This window comes from Giraffa tippelskirchi, chromosome 2, assembly GCF_054371585.1.
Source record: "Giraffa tippelskirchi isolate mGirTip1 chromosome 2, T2T-mGirTip1v1.2.pri, whole genome shotgun sequence".
NCBI classification, from domain to species: domain Eukaryota; kingdom Metazoa; phylum Chordata; class Mammalia; order Artiodactyla; family Giraffidae; genus Giraffa; species Giraffa tippelskirchi.
Window position 1 is genome coordinate 28,447,589 of NC_137276.1, and position 9,103 is coordinate 28,456,691.

Sequence of the window (9,103 nt, forward strand, 5' to 3'; positions counted from 1 at the left end):
CGCTGAATGGCCATCAGCCACTGATGGCCCAGATCCCATCTCCTGCCTTCCCCCAACTCCCTTCCTTCCTCCTTTGTAGCCCCCCAAATTCCTCTTCTCCCCCAGCCTCTCCCTCCTGAGCTGAGGGGGGATGGGTGGGGGAAGGTCCCCTGGCAGAGCAGGGCTCGCTTGTTCCTTGTAAATGAAGACCATAATTAACATTAAATTAAGGTAATACAAATGAAGGCAACATAGAGGCTGACAAGATGAGCGTTTGGGGAGGCAGTGGGGAGAAGTGATTCATATTTTTAATTTACTGTACGGATGGGCCGTGTGGCTGGGGAGCGGGCGGCTCGCGTGGAGGGGGTGTCGCCCCGCGATGTTTGCTGGGCTCTGAGCGAGCACACAATGACTATTAAACTCAACTGTCCATATAATGGGACAGATTTGACATGACGCCCACCAGAGCACCAGGAGCTTGGCTGGCCAGGCTGTAAATCCTGCCCACATAGCACCTGCCTGCCCACCTGCCCAGCTAGTCCATTTGGTCTACGACTAGGGTAGGGTAGGCACAATCCCCAAGGGGTCTGCAAAGAGCCTTGGACTTCAGAAATGGGGGGCAATAAGAGGGTCCAGGCTTCTTGCCCCAGCTGAGCTCAGGACTGGGGGCCTTTGGAAGGTCAGGTCTCGCATGTCTAAGGGTGAGACGGGTACTGGTCAGTGCAGGACCTCGGTGCCAAGATGAGGAACTCTGTGATCCCACGTGTGGTGTGTTCTAGGAGTTGAAGACACTGGTGTCCCATTTCAAAGAGGGGACTGTCATCTTAATAATCATCACAGCTCACACTTACCAAGGGCTTGCTCTACACCAAACCCCACTTGTGACCCATTAATTGAGTCCTCACAACGAGCCTAGGAAGAAGCTATTATCATCCCCATTTGCCGATGGGGAAACTGAAGCTAAAACATAGGGAGTAGCTTGGTCACAGAGCTTGTAAGGGTATAGTGGTCCACCCCACTTCCATGCCCCACGGCCTGGGGTGACCCCTTGATCCTATAAACTCTGTACATGACATGAAGGGCCAGCATCCCAGGTGGCCTTCACACACTGGACCCTGAGGCCTTAGACACAAAGCTCTCTAGGGAACTTGGTGTATGTGTGTGTGCATGTGCATGCACGCGTGTGTATATCCTCCCCCTCTCCCTCCAATCGAAGAAAGGTGCCAACAAATCCCAGGCAGGCAGGGAGGGATCCCTGCTTACTCACTCTGAATCGGAGCCGAAAGATACTCATCCCTGGGATGAGAGATGCAAGTGTAATTTAGGTTTTGATATTATGAAAGTCTCGCTGCTCTAAAACAGCAGGGCACTCGGTGCCTCATTAATAAAGGATAAACTTGGAGTCTATTTACAAGGCGCTTTTTGGGGTTATTTACTCTCCAATATACATATGTAATGTTGCGCATACTTACCGCTAGGTATGGCTCATCCTTTCAGCCTGGGCCTTGGAGTCACCCTGGGGAGGGTGGGCCCGGCAGGGTTAAGAGGGTCACTGGGGAAGAGGGGATGCAGAGGGGGTGACCCCTGGAAGTGGGGAAGCTCTGTGGGAGATGACAGGGCCCCAAGGGGGGATCCCAGACTTTTAGAGCTGAAAGGTAGAAGGGATAGAGGTCCCACCCTAGCTGTCTCCCATCTCTACCTTCCTGAAGCACAGTCCTCTTAAAGATTAGGTACGGGCTAAGCCCCCCTGCTGGACCTGCAGTCTCAGCCTCTCTGGCTATCAGGCTCTGAAAGGAGGTCAGCCAGTTCCTATCAGTATGCATGTCCTGTGAAACTACCGGGCACCTAATCTTACACCAGCCTCGTCACAGCCTTGTCCACCCCCGCCATTGTGCCTAACAGTGCCTGGAATGGGCAAGACCTTCCTCAAACCAAGATGGAGGCAACCTCCCAGCTCCCTGTGCTGTTAGCCTGCCGCAGTAAAGAGGGGTTCCCCTCAGCTGCTCAGCCCCTACCTTTCCCTGCAGCTGCCACCACCTTATCCTGGACTCTTCACTTTACATGCAGTGTCTCTGGGAATCCACAGCCATCACACGAGGTAGGTACCCCTCTCATATCCGTTCTATAAATGAGGAAACTGAGACTTAGGTGAAGAAACTCACCCCGTGTCATACAGTCAGGAGGTGCCAAGCTGGGATTTGAACCCACATGAGGGTCTTACCCATAAGGCTTCCTGGAGGGTTCTGGGCCTTCACTGTCCATGCTGGCCCCTCTGCTCACCAAGGACTCCCACCAGCCCGTGGCCTCCAGTGAGGAGCTCTGAGCCCCACCCTCTCAGAGCACATCTCCCTTCACTGATCGACCTGTTCATTCACTGAACACTGTCACCACATGCAGATTTGGACCTGGGCCTGCGGCCTGATTGGGTGCAAGTGTATGGGAGTGGAGATCTTGCCAGAGACCCTGGTTAATGCACCAGGAGCTTGGAGTTAGGGCCGCCCACTCAGACATCCTACACTTAAGAGTTGTGAGATTTTCTGTGCTTGTCAGCTCCTTGGATGAGGAGTGTGTGGCTCAGGGCCCAGCTTGGGGTGGTGATGGTGGCATGTGTGTGTATGGGGGCAACATTGGCCCGGCCCCCCGACCCCCGCACCCCGGCCACTTTGGACCAAGAAGACATCTGGTGGTCCCTAGGAGAGGGGAGGTTCTTGTGCATCCTTCTCGGCCCCAGCACTGGGGGAGAGCTGACCTGGAGGGTGCTGGACGGAGGGAGGAAGGCAAGCAGGAGGATCTGATCCATCATTGTTGGTGAACAATGAGCCATCATCACCCTAATTAAAGATGTAATTACAGCAAATACATCCTGGGCTGAGAATGAATGACGGATGGCAGGAAGGCACCTTGCAGGCATCAGTGAGGAGATGATGCTCCCTAAAGTTCCCACTCCGAGCTGGGGAACCCAGCACCTGGTCACAGGGTGTCTTGGTGCCTCCCAACAGGATGGTGACAGGGACTGAGGCTGGGGCTGTGGGGGCAGGAAAGGGCCAGGGCCTGAGGCTCTGTTGGAGGAAAGAGGGTGGGAAGGAGGCAGGGAGGCCAGAGTAAGAGGGACGGGCTGTTTTGTCTGTGTCAGGCGGGGGAGCAGGGCCAGTACAGAGTGGGTATCTCTGTGACTGGATCACCAGAGCACAAGGCAAGGTTTCATGACACAACTGCTTTGGGAGTAACCAGGCTCCTGTGAAGGCCAGAAAGACTGACTGACCTTTGGCCATAGAGGGTGAGGACAAGGGCCAGGCTGAGGGGACTCAGTCTGTAGAGGGTAATCATAGCAGGCATCTGGTGGGCATATGGGCTTTTAGGCCTGGCTCAGGCTCCAGGCATTGGGATTGTCCTGAGCGCTGGTTTGTCTTTCCCTGGGGATTAGGGTACATGGCAGGGGACCGACCACGTGAAGGGAAGAGAGATGGACCCTTCCCACCACCCTGGCTTCTGCTGCTCCCACCTTCAGCAGGAAAGGCTCCCTCCCAGTCACCCCCACCCCTGTCCTGGACCCCCTCAAAGGTTGTGGGCTCTGGTTGTTCCAGGGAGGCCTGAGCTTGGGACATCTTCCTCTACTTGAGATCTGAGCATCTGGATTCCAAGGACTATTTGCCTGGGGCCCCTACCTCCACTTACCTTCAGAGACTAGGAAATCCTGAGCACAGGGTCAGGTCACTCTGAGGCCAGCCTGAGCTGTGATAATTCCAGGGCCAAGGCAAGAAGGCCAGCCTGGATGGGGAGCTTGGTGGCCTTAGCCCCTTGGCTTCACCTGCCATGGTGGCCTCTGGTGGTCCCTCAGGGTGTATGGGCTGGCCCAAGGGGAGAGAGGGCTGGGTGAGGGGTGGTGGGGAGCCCAGGCAGGCAGGCAGAGGGGAGGGAGGGAAGGCTACTGACAGCAGAACAAATGCTTGTAATTTTATAACCAATCTCAGTGTGTCCGTGGGGGGCCGTTTGTGCCTCCACTCAGGACCAATCAGCCTGACAGAGCTATGAGTCTGCCTGAGTGAATGTGAGCAGCTCCCCTCCACCCCCAGCACCACTTACTGCAATCTCATTTCCCACCCAGCCCAAGACTGGCCAGAGCTGAGGGGCTGCAAGGAAAGAGGACCCAGCCCACGCTGAAGACGACCCAGGCCAGAGCCAGGGCTGGGCTTGTGGCCAGGAGGGCCCCATGAGCACGCCTTAGAGACTCAGGGACTCAGATGGAGGAGGCAGGGAGATGGGCCCAGTAAACAATAAACATTAAGCACCCATTGGTTGCTAGGCATGCTGGATACAGGTAGGACACAAACCCCTGCCCTCAAGGGGCTTGCAGTCTGCTAGAGGCCAATAGAAAGGTTGCAGAGGGATAGGCCCTTGGGAAGGCAGAGGAAATGTGATTGGAGAGTGAGGAGGGGCAGAGCCCCAGAGCTGAGCTGGTACTCATTGAGGGGTGGGAAGGAGAGGGTAAGAAATGGAGGGAGAGTGAACCAGAGAAACCTCTGGAGTGCATTTAGAGCCTGGGCAGAGAGATACAGGGCATGGGAGAGAAACACCCAACAGGGGAGAGAGGAGGGCGGCCAGGGAGGGGCTGGCTGGCCAGTGGTGGATATTAAAGGATGGCCTTGCTGGATATCTGGCTCTGGGGATGGCTATGTGCCCATTAGTCTCTCTAATTGTCAAAAATCTAATTTAGTGTCTGAAGCCCGGGCCGGCCTGGGGTTAAATGGAAGGAGGCAGGCCCAGCCATAAATCTGCCCTCCCAGCCGGGGCTCGTGCTAATTCTGCAGTTAAGTGAGGGGGTGAGGAGGGCAGCAAGATGGGACAGGGAAGGTCCTGCCTAGGGGGTAACTCTGACCCTGCACACCAGCCCCTAGGTGCTAAGTCATAGCCAGGCCCTCCTCCTTCACTGGAGGAAGGAGACCTTCCTGGTACTGAGCTGGGCCAGGCAAGGTTAAGTGTCTCAGACCAGAGGAGTCTCAGGGTCTGCATGGCTGGGCTGGAAAAATCCTCAGCCCCTCTTCCTGGACCCACTCTGGGTCTAAGTGGGCTCAGCACTTGCAGAGTGATAGGAAGGTCACATTTCCTAGCCAGCTTCTGAGACTTTGGTGAGGAAGAGGGCATACAGTCATACCATGTGACCAAGTTAGCAGTAGTCTTGAGTGATGGGGACCCACAGGCCACTCCTCAGCGGGGAGAACAAACACAATCTGTGAGCTTCTCCTTTCTTGGGCCCTGACTCCAAAGCACCAAAAGAGGTACAAAGGCACATGGGGACTGGGACAGCCTCCCCTACCCAAGGCCTCATTTGGCCTGAGGCAGGGGAGGGCTCTCCACCTGGGCTTGGTAATGACCTCACTCCCCTCAGAGCCACTAATTGAAAGCAAAGGGTGTGGTAGGCAGAGCGGGAGAGGTTGGGGGACTGAGAGGGTTCCCTGAGAGGCTCTGCTTCCATGGGGGGGAGGAAAAACAATTTCTCCTGGCTTCTGCTTCGTCTCACCAGGCACCCACCCGGCCTCTCCTGCTGCTAACAAAGTACCTTTAATTAGCAGCCTAATAAAATGCTCTTAATTGGCAAGAGCCAATCAGGATGAAGAGAGGTCTCCTCCCTAGTCATTGCTGATGGTGGCAGAGCTTTCGGTTTAGAAGGGGAGAGGGAGTCCAGGCCCAGCACTGCTTTAGGAAACCATGACTTCAGGGTGAGTCTTCCAAGGTGTGCCCTAGACCCGTCTTCCTGTGGAAAATGACCCGACACTGGCTTTCAAGGTGAGACTCATAACCCTTGAGGCCCAGCCTTGGCCAGATTCTGGGCTCAGAAGTCCAGCCTACAAGTGACCACTGAGCCAATGCCAGTGGCCCTGGTGGTCTCCGCTGACTCCTCCCCTTCTCGCTTCTTCACCCTCAGGGAGGAAACTCCAGTGTGGTCTCAGCAGTGTGGAGAGCCCTTTTTCTTGTTCCTCACATTCCTCATCTGCACAATGTCAAGGTGCACCTGATGCTCTGACATGCTCCTGTTCTAGCAGGGATAGTTCAGCACCAAGGTCCTGTCATCTAACAGCCCGAGAAGGCTGTAATGATCACAGTTGTCAATCAAGGGACCACAAGCCAGGGATCCTGGTCAGGCAGGCAGGATCACCACTACTAAAAGCCCGTAGACATAAAACAAGGATGGGTTAATTTTTCCAAGGTTCTTGCTTGTGACACCAGAAGGGACAAAGGGAGGGGTCTAGCTGCAACCTGGTACCCACTCCCCTAGGTTTGATTCAAGGAGGGAAGGAGGGTGAGTTTCCCCAGTCAATGCTCCCTTCGTTTTTATAGCTTGTTGGAATCTCTCTGGAAATTGTTCCCAAATGTGAGCTCTCCCATCTCAAAACTGATCAAATGAGATGCAGGGGAAACCCAAGTCTTTTCACCTGATAAGGAGGCAGAGGAAAACTTAAGCTCTGGGCTCAGGTTGGTAGGCCAAGGCTATGGTGACCAGTTCCCAAATTAGACATCACCTTGGCTTTAATTTAATTCAACATGGAACACTTAATTGTATGCCTGGGTCCCCACATTTACTCATACCATTTGGCCCTGACTCCTCTCAATGCTGTTTTTTCATGTCAGATTTTCTTAAAAAGGTCTCTGTTTACTCCCTCAATTTCTATATTGAAAAAGTCATTGTCCTCTTGATGTTGGGGTAAAAAGACAAGACACCCAGAAAATTCACTTTAATCTTATATTTGTAATTAAGTTACCTTTTTTTCTGAACAGTTAAAAAAACACACTATATTATCATGATCCTAGGTTGTGAACATATTGGTACATTGACTACACATCACCATAACATAATCACAAAAGTCAAAGCAGTCGGTACTGAAGAGTCTAGAGAACAAAGGCTGAGCAAAAGCTCTCAGGGAGGCTCACACTTGTTGCCAGGCTTGCCCCACAGCTGGAGTCCAGTGAACATCCCTCAGAACAATCTGCATTGGGCTTGAGTGATCACTGATTTGGGAAAATGTTAGTGTCCTTGGTACCCAGAGATCTAACCTTGGCTTTTTTTTCCCATCAATGTCCAAGAAAGGGAAAGGGACAGAGGGGAGGTGATGCTTTATAATGCTGTTTACCACACTGACCTTTGAACACCCACACAACCACAGAACCAATCGGAAGCTAAGGGTGGGCTGGAGAGATGTTGGCAGATGTCATCCACCTCCAGGAAACTTTAGATCATAGGTACTCAATTTCCAACAGAAGAGGTTTCTGGATATCAATGCATTAAGTTCCACCTGAAATCAGGTAGCCATAATCACCTTTTTTTGGTTTCTCTCCTCAATTTTAAGGATTCTGAAGTCACAAATGAACTACAGGTAAAAATAACAAGAAGCAAAACTCAGCTTTATTCTACTAAGATACGGATGTCTTTTTGGCACAGATTATATTGAGTCTGTGGATAATGTAAGGGGCTTGTGGTCTGTCAGCGATCAGCTCTGTGGATGAAGTCTGGGGAGATGAACTCAGCCTGCAGGTTCAGGTACACTTGATAGAAGTGAGGGTTACTCTAGAAGGGAAGAGAGGAAGGCAAAGAAAAGCAAGGGCACCTTTTCATGTTCTCCAGATCGTGGGAAGTCTGTTGAACTCAGAGAAATGGAGGAGGAGATTAGAAATGTGAATTAAAGTCATATGGCAAACCTGATCATCAGACAGGTGGTGGGCATCTAAATATCCCCTTTTATACCTGAAGTACCTTGGATTCCTCCAGAATCAAGTTTGCAGCCTAGCCTCTCTGGCCTGCACTATTCTAGGCAGGAAGGTGTTATCATGTGAGATGCCAAGAAGGTCAACAATACCAAAGTGTCTAATTCTAGGGAAGAAAATGTTGCCCTAATTATTAATATTCTAATATCCCCCCAGCCACTCCATCCCAAGCCCTGAATTTCCACATATAACCAAGCACTAAGTAACCACAGCTGTTCAGACCAGTGGGTACCAGGAAATGGCAAAGAGTGCATATTTTCTTCTCTTCAACTTTTGGTTTTACAAAAGAAAAATAAAAAGGATTTTTCTTACTCAAGCAGAAAACAGAATGATTTAGGGGTCCCAGGATCCTTCCCAAAAACAAGTTATGAGGGCCAGACTTTATTACTTGTCAGTAGAATTCCAGAGAGTCTGTCTCTGAAATTTCTGGTAAAGAGTCATCGGAAAGAATTTTGCCAAAAGACAAGTGTAAAAGGCCTCCCATTCACAATTCATCTCCACTTTCAAACTGCACATAGGGAAGTAAAAGGATGTTCTCAGCAGTGGAAATACACACATGTAGCAAGGCATGCTGGTTTTGTCCAAGAAGCCCCAGTGTGAACAGAGAGCTCACAAGTAAGTGCCCATAGAGCAACCAGGTGCAGGGGCATGCACATGCTCCTCGCCTGCTTTTGAACATGATTCCTCTATCTTTATGAGATGTTTCTGGCAGGCCCACACTGGAATTTTAGTGAGAAGAGACTAATCTACAATAGGGACATTTCATTTCAGAGCCCAGAGACACCTTCACTTCCTTTTCCACCATTTCTTTGGAGGTGTTAAGACTTTCTTTGTTTCTCTTCTCTTTTTTTTCTTTCTCTTTTCTTTTTAAAAAGGTCAAACTTTACATTTATTCTAGCCCAGTTGGGGATTAGTGATAATCAATTCCCACTGAAATCATGCAGAGATGGTAAGTGGGGTTTACCTTCTCTGGAAATGAACTTCTACTTACCTGATTATTTCTTCTACAATGAACTGGTAAATGACCCCCAGAGCTGAGAAATGTGACTGACTCAAGTTTTTCAGACCACTTAACTTCATTCCTATTTCCAACAGCAGCAGAGGACAACTTGCAGAATATCCTTGATGGAGCTGATGGCTCCAGACTGCAGGGTCCACTCTTGATCTCATTTATGATGTACTGGACAAGCTCCCAAAATGGTCTTAGAAACAACATAGCTTACACTGAACCTAGATGGGCGAGCAAAACCCCGGGCACCAATGACTATTCCACAGTTCCACTTCTGAATAGCAGCATATAAGAGAAGGGCTGGTAAGTTATGGCTACTGGACAATATTTTGAATCAGCTCAAAATCCATTGCCTCT